This window comes from Arachis stenosperma, chromosome 1 (genome assembly GCF_014773155.1).
Source record: "Arachis stenosperma cultivar V10309 chromosome 1, arast.V10309.gnm1.PFL2, whole genome shotgun sequence".
NCBI classification, from domain to species: Eukaryota; Viridiplantae; Streptophyta; class Magnoliopsida; order Fabales; family Fabaceae; genus Arachis; species Arachis stenosperma.
In genome coordinates, this window is record NC_080377.1 from 133,815,871 (window position 1) to 133,832,969 (window position 17,099).

At 33.8% G+C, this 17,099-nt stretch overlaps 1 long non-coding RNA gene across 3 annotated transcripts; it reads left to right on the forward strand.

The window, feature by feature from the left end:
- The first annotated feature begins 11,809 nt into the window (after positions 1-11,809).
- Positions 11,810-16,566, forward strand: LOC130940335 (uncharacterized). 3 transcript variants are annotated; one of them, XR_009070285.1, is made up of 6 exons: positions 11,810-12,054; positions 13,412-13,593; positions 13,716-13,914; positions 14,787-14,969; positions 16,071-16,148; positions 16,246-16,566. It is a non-coding gene; the product is annotated as an uncharacterized LOC130940335 (long non-coding RNA). The 3 variants fall into 3 exon arrangements; XR_009070286.1 differs by lacking the exons at positions 11,810-12,054; positions 13,412-13,593; positions 13,716-13,914 and adding an exon at positions 14,619-14,701; XR_009070283.1 differs by lacking the exons at positions 11,810-12,054; positions 13,412-13,593; positions 13,716-13,914 and having other exon boundaries at positions 14,736-14,969.
- The last annotated feature ends 533 nt before the right edge of the window (positions 16,567-17,099 follow it).

Here is a 17,099-nt window from a genome sequence, read left to right on the forward strand (position 1 = left end):
TTAAGGAGCTGACTGCCGAGGTGTCTATTTGCACATCCTCAAAGAAAGGAATGCAAGAGCCGACATGCTCTCAAAGTTAGCAAGCACCAAGTCGGTCTAGAAAAACCGTTCACTAATCCAAGAATTTGTCAAGTCACTTTTCGTCACAGCCACTTTCTTAACACTTTTTCACATGTTTTATATTCTTCTCTTCATGGTTGTGTAGCCTATTTTCCTCCCCAATAGCTTGATTGTGAGGGATCTCCACCAAAGCTTCCATAGTTCCTTTTTAGCTTCCTCATTGATAACAATGTTGAAGAGCCTTTTCCCATATCTTCAACTATTATCTCTGACTTGTTATTCTCTCTTTTAGGTTCTTCCATTCCCTTATTTGATTCTTCTATTTTAGGTATAGTTTTTTCATCATTGTTTATACCATCTTCATCAGAACTCAAAGGATCATCTTCAAACTCTTGGTCTTTTCCTATCACTATGTTTGCATAGGTCCTGTTATTTGCTCCACTTTCTTCATGCTACATCCAGTCTTCAAATCTTGGTACAAGTGCTTTTGTTCCAATAAAGGCTTCATCTCTTTTACGTACCTTCTTGACACTTTCTTGCAAAAGGTCCCTCTCTTGCTCAGAGGGATTTTGTTTATTTCGGGCTCCTACTGATGACTCTACTTCAGTCATAGGGCTGATTGAGAACTATGGTGGTGGTATTTTCACAAATAAAAAGGAAAATTCATATGGAGAGAAAAGAAAATGGTTATTAATAATGACTAGTTGTAGAACATGAGAATAAGACAATGTAGGAAATTAAAATAAGTATATCCTTATTTTGTCAACCTTGGTGATATTATAATTTCTTTTACAATTGTAGCGTAATGGGTATTAAATATCAGTTTAGAAATCTTCAAGTTGTAAAACTCAAGTTTGTTGTAGTTCTAAACCGATAATTAACAATTTCATAGTTTAGTTTAAAAATGTTACAATTCAACTCAATAACTGAGAGTTTAGACCTGAGTCATTTTTTATTGGAATCACAATATTGTGCATGATCACTGGCTATGAGGGAATTGTGAGTTTGTTTGCAATTGACAAAAATTTAAATAGAAAAAAATTAAAAGAATAATTAATGATTAAATGGCAAAGAGATTAAATTGAAATTAATAAAGACAATTAACTAGAGGAGAAGTAAATTCAAATGCTAAAAGATCTTAGCAAGGGTTGAGGGTTAAGCAAGGTTCTGAAAACCGGTTCGAACCGGCCGGTCGAACCGTGAACCGGTAAAGAAAGTGGTTCGAATAGAAGTTATAACCGCCTATTTTAAAAATCGTAAATAAATCGCCAAACCGGCCGGGAACCGCCCAGTCGAACCGAACCGGGACCCGGCCGATTTTCTCCTTTTAAACATGAACGGCGCCGTTTCATTCTTGATAACGCAGGAACCCTAATCCTCTCATTCACTCACTCACGCAGTCACTCACTACCAGAGTACCAGGCAGCAGCATCTCTTTCTTCAAGCTCCTCTCTCACTCCCTCCCTTGCTCCGTCCAACAACCGCTGTGTCACCGCCGCCATCCGTGCTTCTCCAGCGTCGTCGCAACGCCTCTGTGCAGCCGCGCTTCCGTGTCTATTTTGTCGAGCTTCCCCTCTGTTTCGCCGTGCTTTTTCCGCCATTTTGCCGTGCTTCCGCCGCGCTCCAACCATCGCCTTCCGGCCTCTGTTCAGCTTCGGTTTCGTTGCGTGGTACAACCTCTATGCAGACGTCGTTTTGCCACTGCTCAGCCTCCTTTCCGCCGCAACTCAGCCCTCTGTTCAACCATCTCCATCAAGTTATAAAGTTCTAGCTCCCTCTCCTTCCTCTATTTTTACTTTTTAGTTATTGTTTTAGTTTGTCGTTGTTTTAATTGTTAGGTTGTTGTTCCAGACTTAGAGCTTTTGTTTTTGTTGGTTTGCTGTTTTGATTATTAACTTGTTTTGATTATTAACTCATTTTGTGATGTTCTTGATTTTATTATTAACTGGTTTTGATATGTTATTGATCTTATTAATTTGTTAATTTGATAAATTGTTGTGGTGTTGTTCTTGACCTTGTGATTATTAGATTGTTGTGTTATTATATTAGTGGTAAATTTTGATCTATGTCTGTCAATCTGTAGTACTCCAGAAACTGAATCTCCCAAAGGTGAATTATTTTTTATTTATTTCTTGGAAAAGATTTAATTTTGTTTACTCCCCGTGAATTCTGATAGCCATCAAGAGTGGAAGAAATCTTTTGAGGATGCAGAATGTAGCATCTTTGATGTAATCCACAATGCAATTGATGCGACTACTTTAGATTATCCCAAAATGTTGAATATATTGTTTTGTATTTGCTCTGTTGCCATTAGTCCGTCTCTATTTTTAATTATTCAGCACTAACTTGTTTGGAAAATACTGAACAAACTAAGTGATTGCACTGAAGGAATATTTATCAGTTTAGAAGGGGATTTTTTTGTGATGTTTAGAAGGAGATTGTACACATCATTTTTATTACTTGATTGTTTTATCATTTGCAAGTTTTATTACCTTAATGACTATAACTATAACCATTAATGCTTCACAATTTTCTTTAATAGGAAGTTTGTATGTTGCTGATGTGAATTTCTTTTGGCAGGAAGGACTGCTTGAGTTGCACTGATTGCATTCATGCCAACCAACCCAAATGGTACATTAGGCTCATTAGACTACAAGAAAGAAGAGAGGCGCACATTGGCAATTAAATCCCATTATGCAGCTCCAAGGTTTGGGACTCCTGAGCGGCAAAAACTGATAGATGAGGTAGAACAATTCTTATTGTTTTCTCTCTAGTGCAGTGTTCTGTAATATTAGGCATATTTTGGAGATTAAGGAGAGACTTTACAAATTACAACTATCACAAAGAGGTTAGTGATTATAAATTATTGTATTGAGATTAATAAAAATTGCTATTGGATTGTTATTGCATCGTTATTGTAATGTGATAATCTTAACGAAGCAAATCTGCACTAAGTTTTGGTGAATTTTGATGATTATTGGTATTTTATGTTTGGCTTTTTTTTTGGTTAATTGACTTTTGAGTTTCTATTGGAATGATATTATAACATTGTGATTTATCTAGTACTTTTAATCTGGATGATATTTTAAACTATAATTATATTTTAATGCGTTTATTTATATTTTATTTATTATTTTATTGTAAAACAATTTTATCGGTTGAATTGCGGTTGAACTGGTTGAACCAATAAATCGATAAACCAGTAGTTAGAGCGGTTCGATGACCGGTTCGGTTTTCAGAACCTTGGGGTTAAGGGTCACTATCCTTGTCACTAACCACAATATAATAATTATAAAGAGCAAACTCAATTTGTCAACCTCTATAAATTGAGAAAAGTCAATTAGACTTAATTAACCATAATCCACAAGTTCTAACCAACTTACTAATTGAAATTAGTAAAAGATTAGCGTTAGTAAAAACAAGATTAATTAACATTTCTAAATTATCAATTAACTTGAACATTAGTAACTCAAGATCACCCAAGTTTCCAACCCAAGCCAAGAATGTAAAATCTACTCTATAACTAAGTGAGACATTTTATTAAATACTTGGAAGGCATAAGAATAAAACTTCATAAACTAAAATAGCATAATAGAGGAAGTAACAAAAAATTCTAAGAAAGGTAGAGTAACAAAACAAGAAATTATAAGCAAAACTATAATTAAACAAAACTAAAATTTAGAACAAGAGAATTTGAAGCTTCTCTCTCTATAATCCAACTAAAAACCTAAAAATATTATAAAAATGAGTGTATGATTAACTTTGTTTAGTCCTTCCTCAAATCTTGATTGATACTGGTGCCAAAGTGATATGAAATTAGCCAAAATGACACCCAAATCGCATCGTGAGTCCCGTGTCATTTTAAATAAGGCACGCGATTAAACTGTTGCGTGCACACAACACAGAATTTTTCGTCTTTGTTTTTTTTCGCGAAATCTCCGCTTTTGTATGTTTTTTATTCATCTTCCCAAGTCATCCTTACCTTCTAAACCTCGAATAACTTCAATAAATATATCAAAACATCGAATGAAATAAAAGTGAAATTAATTTAACAAAATTAAAGGCCTAAAAAATATATTTCAATCAATTAAGTACAATTAATTTACAAAGAATATGTGTAAGTTAAGCTGATAAATTTTACCCTTTTCAATCTAAAAATCATATTTGAATTTATCATAAAACTAATAAAAGGTTGGGTGGATTTGACAAGTAAGAGAGATTTTTTTTTAATTCTTATGTAACACACACACTCACTCTCTCAGTTACACTATACCTATTATGAGCTCTATATTCTACTTTACGAGTTTAACCCAATATTTGAATTCGGCGCAGCTCTTTTCGAGGCCAACAAATCCCAGTATACTAGCGTTGGATTATTTTCTTTTTCTTTGGACTGGTGTCATTAGATTATTTTATTGTGATATTTTTACATGGATTCTGTTTTCAAAAGCCCAAAGGTGATAAGGCTAATTAGATCAAACTATTACATGTACGCTGTTGCATTTTAAATAAAAGAAACTTTATCCAAGAAAAAATAAAATGAAGACAAAAAATTAAATAAAAAGCCTATTACATTTCTGTTGGTTTTGTGTAGGATTTTATTAGCCTCAAATAACTTTTTACTTGCGAAGAAGGGATCTCTCGGCCACGAAGTCATTTTAAGGGATTGGATAGTCTTTACTCTTTACTCGTTACAAAGGATAACGTCATTTTTGGGTTACAAAAGGATAAATAATTAAAAAGTTATTTAGTCGTTCATTTTTAATTTGAGGCTATATAGTCTTCCGTGAAAATAAATAGAGTCAGAATAAATATTTATTCTAAATTCATAATATCTTTTTACAGTTTTACTCCTCAATACAAGAGTCATATATTATCAAACTATTAAGGTCAAGGAAAAAAAATTATATTGGACTTTCATAGCCATTTTAACTTTTGACAATGATATTTTAGATTATGTTTGAGAAAATATATAATATTTTTTTAATATAGATATCAACAGTTAATTTGAGTTGAGCGAGTTACTCATTTATTTAAACAAATATTAGATACTCAAAATTTTTTATTTTGTGTATGTAAGCAATTCAAATCTTAAAATGAGTTAATTTTTTAAGAAATAACTAAGAATATATACCAATATTTGTAATTGTTGTCTTTAATTATAATTTTAAATAACATTTTTTAGACAACAATATCTAAACATATAAATATAAACAATCTTCTGTGCATAGAAGTAAGGAGAAAAATGATAATTATTCTGTCTAAAGATATTGATATAAACAATGTCAAATTAAACAAGATGTTAAAGACGGTTATAAAGAAGTAAATTATTTTACATAGAAGATTTTTCTAGAGGAAAGAGGATGATAAACTCAAAATTGCTCAAGTTAAGTAAGAAATGGTACGGGCACCTAAGAAGTTAGGAGAATTGGGCCGGGCGATGCAGTTGTTTGGAATACGACCCTCTTGTTTAAATGGTGGTGTAGATTTTTTAAAAAAGATTGTCCGTTTTAAAAAACGATTGTTTGCTCATGTAATAACCTGGATTTGAATTGAATGCTTTACACTCAGATGCTCTTTATTAAAGATAGTCCATGAAAAGATATATATTAACTGCAGATCATCAAGGAGCAACAAGTGAAAGAAAAGATGATTAATGGCCTATATACAGAATTATTATGAGAAGGGAGGATAATTAGATTTTGAAAAGATAATTGATTACATTGTGATATTCTAAAGTCTTTTTTCCAAGACTTTTTTTGGTAGCAAACCAAAAAGAATCCACCATAAATATGAGCTTTGGGATGGGTTAGAATGAATTTGGAAAGACGAGATATTTATCAATAGAAATTAGATCTAATGAGTCAACTATACATGGTGTTCTACAACTTGCCAAATTAACAAAAGAAAGAAAAGACACTTATGTGAAAGTTTGATAAAAATAAATTGTTTATTACTAACTTCTTTTGTGCAGGTTTTGTAAAAAGAAAGATTATTGAAAGATATATCCCGCTATAATTTTGCTAAAGCTATTTGAAAGGGGATGGTTTCATTTCGACTGAAGTTTTTACTTGATTTGTATTAGTCAATAGAGTTAATACTAAAGACGTTTGAGTAAGTCTAGTGTAATTGATGACAATTTGTGTGTGTTGTATGATAAGGATGTTGAAAGTGTTCACTACTTATTTGTTGATTTTGAGTATTCTTGACCGTTGTGATATATTTAGGCTTGTGATAGTGGTCCTTTTTGGGTTATACCAGGTATTATATATAAATGAAAACTTTAAAAGTTGGACAAAAATTACAATTAAAAAAAAAGATTTTCGTAAGAAGTAGTTGATGAACTTCTTTGCTATTGTTTAGAATATATGGCGAAAAAGAAACAAAAAAAAAAACTTTTTAGAATAAGGCGTTAGAAATTGCGGTGGTTATTGTATCTTCATTTTGAAATTATAAAGAGTGAATAAATTATGCTAATTCTTTTAGTTGTTGATGACAATACCATAAATTAGGGGTGGCAAAACGGGTCGAACCGCCGAACCCGCTAAAAAAGGCGAGTCGAGTTAGATTTTGGAACCCACCAAATTAAAAAAAACCGTCAAAACCGCACCGCCAAATTTGCGGGTTTTGGCGGGGCGTGACGGAGAGAGGAAACCGAATGCTAAAACCAACATGCAATTACCTCTGTGTCATCCCTTCTTACCAAGCTTCATCAATCCGGGTCTTCCATCTTGGCTTGCTCCCCAAGAAGGATTTCTGACCCTTGATGAGTCCTTGATGCTTGACAATTCTATCTGCTCTTATCTTCTGTCTCTTCTTCCACATAGCCACAGTAGCTACCTTTTGTGGTGGTTGATCAAAAGTAGAGACGAGCCATGCCGCAAGGGATCTTCTTCTCTAGCCGAAATAGATCTTCCACCATTTTTGGGTATGGAGAGCTTGAGACTTCTTCACCACATCTTACCATATGTGGCAAAGATCTCAGCCACACCATACTGTAGATCTTCTTTTTGCTAAGAACATCATCACCCTAGCCCTTTTCTTGCTTCCAGCTTCACTGCTACAGTGCCTCATCTCTAATAACTTGCTTCTTCTTCTTCTCTGTGATATGATCGAATCCGAAGAGAGAGAAGAGAAAAGAAAAGCTTTAGAAGTAATGAATGATTTCAATTATAATCAATTAAAATCAATTAAAACCAACTTCCCATGCTTTTTGCCTAGTAACGTGTATAGTTCATTAAACGCCATCAAATCACTTTGCAATTTCTCTTTCATGTTACCAAGGCAAATAAAGCTAATTCCTAAAAATTTGAATTCCAACCAAGGAGAGAATAAGGTAACTGAACTAATCTTGCAAAGTTCCCTCCTTCTTTATTTTCAATTCGGACCAAACCTTTTGGCTTTTAGCCTTTTACCAAAGAAACAATTGGGCCTGTTTCTCAATTTTCTAGCCCAAATAACACAATAATAATTCAGTCAATCTTTTTAAAATATTTTCTGCACAAGGTTGATTATCATCATTATATTGGGTTCTCTTTAGTTTTCAGCCCAGCCACAAAATCTGCACATCACAAAATTATTAATCAACAAAATGTGAACTAAAATTCATCTTAATAATTTTGTAATTAATTATTCTAATAATGTTTTATCATCATCAAATTAATTTGGAATTTTCCAAACTCATCATAAAGTTTTAGAAAGCACGATTAGAGAAGATTTGAGTGGTTTAACCCCAAACACTTGAGTGATTAGAGTGTATACACCTCCAGTGAGGGTTCGATGCTAGATTCTTTGTTCTTGACTTTCACAAGCTTTCTTCTTGCAAGTCCATTTGTACTTCATTTTATGATTTGAATTGGTGGAATCCAGTTCATACCCGTTCTTGGAGAATTTGATTTACTTTTAACTAAGTAGGTAGAAACATTTCACATTTAGTTACATTCATGTAGATAGGTTGCATTTCACACATTCTACCATTCCTCTTCACTTCTTTTATTCATAGCTTCTCTTGAGCTTAGCATGAGGATATGCTAATGTTTGAGTGTGGGGAGATTGATAAACCGCTATTTTACGGTTTATTTTGTACTAAATTGAGTGGATTTATCGGGTAAGAATGACTCAGAGGATGGAAATGAAGCATGCAAAAGTGGAAGGAACACAAGAAATTGAAGAAATTGAAGAAATTGTTAAGCTATCAATCCTGACCTCTTCGTACTAAATCGATCATAACTTGAGCTAAAGAGGTCCGAATAAGGTGGTTCTAGTTGTGTTGGAAAGCTAACATCTGGGGCTTCAAAATGATATGTAATTTGCCATAGTTGCCTTGCAGTTAGTCGACGCGTACGCATGGATGATGCGTACGCATGACGAGCGTCACGTGCCTCAGTAAAGCGAAATTGCTGGGGGCGATTTCTGGACTGATTTGGAACCAGTTTCAAGCCCGAAATTGAAGATTAGAGACTGCAGAATGGGCAGAATGGGGGAAATCAATCATCCACTTTCATTTTTCACACACATTAGGTTTTAAATGTAAAATTCTAGAGAGAGAAGCTCTCTCCTCTCTCTATGTTTTAGGTTTTTAGGTTTATTTTTTCTCAAATTCAGGTTCAATGTTCCTTTAATTTAGTTTTCCCTACTTTTATTTGTTCAAGTACTTTAGTTATCTACTTCTCTTATTGATTCTTCTATTTTGCTAATTTAGTTTATGAGTTCATGTGTTACTCTTAATTTTCATTAATGTGATTTGTGTTCCTCTATTCTTATTTTGCTAATTCCTCTATTTTTATTTGCCAGTCATTGATGCTTGCAATTGGTTGTTTAGATTTCATATTCTTTATTAATTTTCTATGTTTTTATTTTGTGCCTTCCAAGTGTTTGATAACATGTTTGGGAGGATTTTAAATTAGATTTTTATCTTCTTAACTTGGATTGATCAATTAGAGACTCTTGAGTTATCAAAACTCTTTTGTTGATTGGTAATTGAAAATTGCTAGTTGGCTTAGACTTCACTAAATCTAGTCTTTGATTAAAACTTGTGAACTTAAGTTGATTTTGTTCACTTGACTTTCCTTCATTATTAGAGGTTAACTAAGTGAAAGTAAAAAGCAATTACCACCACAATTGACGATGATAATAAGGATAGGACTTCTAATTTTCAATCCTTGCTAGGACTTTTCTTAGTTGTTATTTTATTTTCTTATTATTTACATTACTTGTCTCTTATCACTAAAATCCCAAAAATACTTTTCCATAACCAATAATAAATACACTTCCCTGCAATTCCTTGAGAGACGACCCGAGGTGTAAATACTTCGGTTAATTTTATTAGGTTTCTTAAGTGAGAAACAATTTAAACATTGATTGAGGTTTAATTTTCAGTTTAGAACTATACTTGCAACGCGATAATTTTTATGAAAATCTTTACCGACGATTTTTCCCACATCAGAGACCTCCTCCAGCAAATCCTCCCGAGATCATGTGAATATGCCTCTCCGGGGTTTGTGGTGGATCTCTTCGATCTTTCTCATCTCGCTTTCTCTTGCTATGATGGTCTGACCTTTCCATGAGATATCTGTTAAGCCAACCTTCTCTGGCCAGCTTTTCTATCACATTCTTCAGGTCGTAACATTCATTTGTTGAGTGACCATATAGCTTATGGTACTCACAGTACTCGCCACGACTTCCCCTTTTTTTGTTTTTGATGGGTCTAGGAGGAGGTAGCGTTTCAGTATAACAAATTTTTCTATAAACATTAACTAGGGAACTCGTAGAGGAGTATAGGGGTGATATCTCCTAGGCCTTTCAGGGCCGACTTCCTCTTTTTCCTTTGGCTCCCTCTATTTCTCTTTTGATGAGTGAGAGTGCCCAGGTTGCCAAGTTGGCTCTCGCAGCCTGGCATTTTCTTTCATATTGATGTATTTCTCAGCTCTTTCCTGTACATCACTTAAGAAAGTCGAGTGCCTTTTTGAGATGGACTGGGAGAAGGGGCCTTCCCGAAGTCCATTCACCAGGCCCATAATCACTGCCTCTGTGAACATGTCTTGAATTTTCAAGCACACTTTGTTGAACCTCTCCATGTAGTCCCTCAGAGGTTCTCCGATCTCCTGTTTTACTCCCAGGAGACTCGGAGCGTGCTTTACTTTGTCCCTCTGGATTGAAAATTGCATGAGAAACTTGTACGAGAGGTCGTCAAAGCTGGTGACCGACCTTGGGGGGAGGCTATCGAACCATTTCATCGCTGCTTTTCTCAAGGTTGTCGGAAAGGCCTTGCAGCGAGTAGCATCAGAAGCGTCGGCTAGGTACATCCGACTTTTAAAGTTGCTAAGATGATGCTTTAGGTCAGTAGTCCCGTCGTATAGGTCCATATTGGGACTTTTAAAGTTTTTTGGAACTTTTGCCCTCATTATGTCCTCATTGAACGGGTCTTCTCCTTCCAAGGGAGAGTCTTCTCGGTCACTACGAGAGTTTCAACCTCGAAGAGCATATTCTAATCTCGAGAGCTTTTCTTCAAGCTCTTTTCGTCACTCGACCTCCCTTTTTAGGTTTCTCTTTGCCTCCCACTGTCGTTCCAGCCGCCCCTGGTGGCCGTGGAACAATCCCATGAGCTTGGGTGCATGAGGTTGTCCCTTTTTTCCTGATTCGTGTCCTTCAGAGGAGTTTTTCTTTGGGTTCTTTACCCATGAGGTGCCTTCTTTGTGCTGATTAGTCACCCTTTGATGAGTGACTATGGCTCTATATTTGTTACCGGCGTCTTGATTCTCTTGTTGAAAATCGAACGCTGTATTTAAATAAGTGTTATCTGCCAGCTATCTTTCGAGTCCGACTTCTTTGGGAAGGGGTCCATGTTGAATCCGACCTCTTCTGTGGAGGTCGGTAAGTGGTCGAAAGCCAATCTTTGGATTGACCCTTTTTGTGTATTTGTACCTGGGCCACAGTAATTAGGCCGGGATATAAACAAGTATAATGGAACTGTAGAATTTATAATTAATTTTTTATAATTTTTTTATTTCACTTAAATTTTAAAAGAGAAGAACCAAAAAATTGTGCCTTAATTAGAATTTAGACAATATTTGTTATAGTGTTTGTCTTGAATAATAATTCAACTTCACTTATTGACTTTTATTATTTTTATTATTGATATATAATCTCATCATAACTAATGAGTATGAAACGAAGGTTTCACATAGGATTGATAATATATATATATATATATATATATATATATATATATATATATATATATATAGGTGTTTGTTTCGATATGATGATAAATTTATATGTATTGATATATAAAAAATATGAACAAATAACAATAATATATGTGGAATTTATTTTTCATGTCAATATCAATTTTTTTTAAAATATATATCATATTACTAATTTTATTAAAATGTCTTTATAATTTAATAAAAATAAAAAATAATTTTTATTTAACTTTTACAAAAAAATTTATACTCTTTTTTTTATATATTAGACAAAAATTATTCTTTTAGATTAATTATATTATTTAATTTTACCGTTTCAAAATTTAAATAATTAAAAAACAAAAAGACAATTAATAAAATTATGCATCTCTCCATAAACACTAATCAATTATTCATTCAAAAAAAATTAAACAAATCTAAAAAATACTAAAAAAAAAAACTTTATTCTTTGTTTTGCTCACTTTATCACCCAACCTTCATATCTCCTCTGTGTTTATATCTCCCTCTCTTCTCTTCAATCTGTCTCTTCTCCCCAAAGACAAAGAAGCTTTCTTCATGGTGCCCTGCCAAGATCACCACAGCTTTCGTGAGCGCCTCACTCAGCCGAGGAGAATGTTATCGCGTTAGAGAGCGTCGCCGTGTTGTGCGTTCCGGAGAGTGTCGCTACGTTGTGCATAAGTGCATTCTAGAGAGCGTCACTGTATTCTAGAGAGCGTCGCTGTCTTCCTGGTTTCATAGAGCATTGCCGTCTTTCTCGTTCTTCATAAACGTCGTCAGCTTCTCCTTTTCGGTAATTTCCTCCCTTTGATTTCTGTGATTTTAATTATTTCTAATACCATGTCCTGAAACCACTCATCCTAAAAGCGTAACCTGACAGGATAATGTAACACTAATAATCATATTTCTAATACTTTCTAAACCTTCATTGTACACATTGTACGCTTAGGTCATTGACTCTCTATACTTTCTCTTTTGTAATTAGTGTAATTTGGTGGCCAGCCTTTAGTTTTATTTTGGGGAAATGATATGATTTAGGTTTCTCAAGCTAATTGAAGTCTTATCTTATCAATAAAAAGGAAAGAATTCTCCGTTTGGAAACAATTAAACCAATAGCTACTCTTTTGACATTCAGAACTATTTTTTTATTTAATTGTTTCCCAATTTAAAATGCTTTTACTAAGAATTTTCAAATTGTAATATCCCCATTTTTTTTCTTTTGAAGCCATCATTAGAGTACCTTCTATATCTTCCAATTTTCTAACTGAATCAATTTTTTCCTGAAGGGGGATATGTACCTTCTATTTTGGTTTCTGAAAAAATTGAAAAGATTTTCATCGACAAGCATATGACTTCTAACGTCCTATCAATTTGGAATAGGTATGCCTCCAAGGCTGCCAGTTACGTTGTTCCTCTGTTGTTAGGGCTCTCAAAGGATAGTTTGTTGGCAGTAGTTACTTTGCTAATTCACTTCCAATGTAGTGTTTTGAAGTATTATTTTTTTTTCTTGTTTCATTTAGCATGTGCAATGCATGAATGAACTCATTTAATGCACTTGGTTCTTCTTTGGTGTTTATGTTGAATCGTTCAGGACTTAGTGTAAAGAACATATTCGTTCCTTTCAGATTTTCGATCGTGATAGAAGAATGATACTAGATATGAATTTTTTGTAACATAATGTGCTTTTGCCTTCAGCATTTGGAATTGTCTTTACGAGCTTTTTTTTTTTTTGGGTTGAACATACGATTTTAAATTGAGTTTGAGCAGGATTACTAACTAATAAGCCTGAGTAAAAGTGTTTCTTAAGATATGGTGGCATAATTTGGATGACAACAAATTATAGCTTAGACTTAATTTTCATATCAAATCTAAAATCTTTGTCTAGGCCTTTAGCTTCAGCTTGATATTTAACCACACTTTCTTATCCAATTGTATTATATATGGCCTTGTTTATTTCATCATAAAAACCAGCAAAAAATATTCTTAACCACTTAATATTAGTTTTGTATTCACTTGATGAAGTGTATTTGTTGATGAACTTCAAAAGCTAAATGTTATTTTTGGGATGAGTATTTATGTCACACACATTGGCAATGATTTGGAGCCATATTACTTGCAAGCATTTGCTTATGGTTATTTCTTCTTTTCAGTCTTTATCTCCATCAAGAGACGTCATTTTGAACAAGTACAAGTGGCTGTTCTGATCATTCATCATTCTTAATTGAAGGCTGTGGCTTTGGATTCAGATGACGCAGATGATGCAGAACCTTAGAGTATATTTCATAAAGCTGTTGGGATTGCAAATTCTATTTAAGAAGTTTGCAATAAGTTGGTCTGTTAATTTAAAAGATTTATCCCTCTTATTTGATACGAAAGTTTTAGCTACTGATTCCAATACTTACTAGCAGTTTTTTATTTTTATATTTATTATTATTATTGTTATTATTATTGCAGATTGCTATTTTCATCGATATTGTCCAAAAGAAAATGCACATGAAATTTTGCAAGAGTACATCCATAAAAGAAGCCTCAGACTCTAATAATGAACACATCCTGATATCCATTTTGGATTCCAAATGTTCTTGAGTTGGTGGAGTCGGTTCTAAGACCCCCACCGAATGGACTTCCTTCCCTCCTTGACGCGAGTCATACGGTATGTTGATTAGGAGGTTTATGTTAATATTGTTGTTCATTAGGAAGTTTTTAAAAACATTTAATTTTGGTATATTGTATCACACACAATTCGTAAGAATTATATTTTTTATTTTTCTAAATTCTTTTTTTAATTATCTCTTATTTATTTATTTAAGAGAAAGTCTAGAGCAAATTTTGTGGTTTTTAGCCATCAATTAGTTATAAATGATGTTTTTAATTGTGTGAGATTGCATTTAATAATGTAAAATTATTCAATTTTCTTTTGATGGTTAAGTATTGACCAAAATTTAACAATAGTGCTGCCCTAGCACTCCCCTTTATTTATATCTCAACATTTTATTTTTAAAATTTGACCAACCTTTATCTTTAACATTGTATCTATATATTGCACACATTATTAATTTATAAATTCACTTGATATTTTTTAATTAATTGCAGCACAACTATCAATTTTTGGTATAAAAAATGTGCAGTTTTACTTCATCAACTAATTTTCTTCTCTTTTATATATTGATATTAATTAAGAATATTTAATTAATACATAACTTAAAATTATTAGTTACATCATTGTTATCATATTTTTAAAATTAAAAAATATATATGATAAATATATCATTATCCAACTTTTATGTGTTGATCTCATATTATTGTTATTAATTCCACAAATTCAATCACCCATGTGTCGGCCTCTTGCTAGTTTAGTCAAATAAAAATTAGGCCATGAATTCCTTACTCTTACATTTTTGTAGGAGTATCATTAACCTGCATCAAAATAATTATAAAATGTACCCCTTTTTTTTGGAAAATTTATTAAATAAATTTTGATCTCTTTAACTTTTGTTATTTACACTTTTTCCATTTTTCTTTTAGTTTCAGTTCTTGAGAAGAGAAGCATGTTGTTAGGGTTTATAGATTCAATTTCAATCAACGCCATTTTCTCATCTTCCTCTGCTGTATCTCTGGTTCGCCTATTCTCGCCGCCGCAACACGCATCAGACGCCGCCGCTCCCTGCGTCCGCCGCCGCCGCGCAGGACTCTGCTAAACGCTTGGAGGTTAGTTAATCATTATGCCTTTTCAATTCATCATTTCGTATGTTTTCAATTCATCATTTCGAGAGTTATCGGAGAGGTCAAGAGTGATGAGTGTGGTGAGTTCAGAGACGAGTGGGGTGAGTGTTCCTGTGCAGCCAGTGGGGTCGAGGGTGATTTGGTTGATGCGGGTGTTGTCGGCGGTGCAGGTGAGGCCGCACGTGAAGTGAGTGCGGCGAGGGACGGAGCATGGGTCAGTGGTGAAGTTCCAGGATGCTATGTATGACCATGGTGTTATTGAGGAGGGTTTGATTGAGGCCTTGAAAGCTTTTAGTGCTTCAATGTCTGAGGATGAGGTGAGACCTTGTACGAGGAAACCACACTTATTGTTTGTATGAATGCACAAGATGATTGTTACGCAAAGATAAATGATATTTGCATATTGGAATTTGGAAGAGAGGGTTGGTTATAGAGATTAGTGTGTGGGGAATTGAGGTGCTTTTAATTTCTTATCTCTTTAATAGACGCCACTAGTTTGTGGCATTCTGGTTTTGAGATGCGAGTGCTTTTGAGTAGTTCGTTAGTTGGTGGTGTTTTAAGGAGTGAGGGGCCAGATCTTAAACTCTCCTGGATTATTGCTGATATTTTGAGACAAGAGTCACAAAATTGCAATGCTGCTATATGCAAATGGAAACTGCCTTTTTTCTCAAGTTACTATTTGGTGGGAGCTCTAAATCATAAAGGAGAAAAACAATGGGGGACGCTTGTTTGACTACAACTACTTGAAAAAGTAAATGGGCGACACTAGATTTCCAGGGTTATGCTAAATTAGATAAAAAATTTTATTTGTTTTTCACATATCTATTCTCCTTGTTGAACTTAAAAATAATAAAAAAAAAAGTAAATATCAATTGGTAAAACATGAAACGAATAAGATGCTGAATTTCTCAAGTCTGCAGCTTATTTTTTTTTTTTTAAGTTTTCCATTCATATTCATATTGTATGAGTAAACACATCCTATATTTCTCGCGTGTATAAATGCAGAGTCCCCAATGTATCTGGAATTTTATTGACTTCATAAGACATGTGTATGCTAAGACTATTGTTTTGAATTGTTTGATCAAGAATCTACCAAGTGAGTTGGCTTCTGCAGTGCCCCAGACCATCACTGTCACCCCAGAAGAGAATGAGGCTATTCAAAGGGTAAGCCATTGAGAATGCTCTCTGTTGAAATTTGTTTATGATGTACTACTTGCTAGTGTTAGTACCTTATTCTTGTTCCTGTGTTGTTCTTTTGCAGCTTCAAGATATGGGATTTGATAGAGATCTTGTGTTGGAGGTATTCTTTGCATGCAACAAAAACGAGGACCTGGCAGCCAACTGTCTTTTGGATCACCAGAATGAATTTGAAGACTAAGAAGATGGTTCTGTTTCATCTTCACCAGCTATGCTTCTTTGATGTCGTTGCTTATCATCTGAACTCTTTGGAGAAGTGGCAATGTCAATACTTATTTGCTTAGCTTTATTATTGATCCTTGTGAACCATACTGCCTGTAAATTATTAATTTCAGACCATTGACTGGAAAATATAGATGCCAAGAAATCGATAGGTGCTTTTATTCTTCTGCAGCCGTAATTTTTTCCAGCTTTGATTTCTCTAACTTAATTTAACTTATTAAGTGAAGGATATGGAAACTTGAAAAAGATGGAACAAATAGTTATGTTATTAAAATCTTAGAACGTGATTGTTGAGGGTGATGGATTGCGTCTGTCTTTCTCTATCAAATAAATTATCGTCAGATGAAAATATCTACCTATAATCATAGAATGTGATTTAGTGATTATTTCACTAGGTCTTTTAACAAAGCGGTGTGAATTCAATTCATATCTGGACTCAGTCGCTGTGTAACACTAAAGCAAAGGTCTTTGTTGTGATCAATGGATAGCTGAAAAACAAAAAAGCTATGAATTGACAAAGAAAAAATAATAACAAAAATCATTGACGGAGAATATTTGCATAATAATTCACTAAAGTTTAAAGTGAAATGTAAATCTATGTTGAATTTTTTATGTGCTTCGTTTGGACATAACCCAAATACCTTGCAATGACCAACATTTAGTTATTAGAATCCGAGGGTATTGTTGATACCTGAT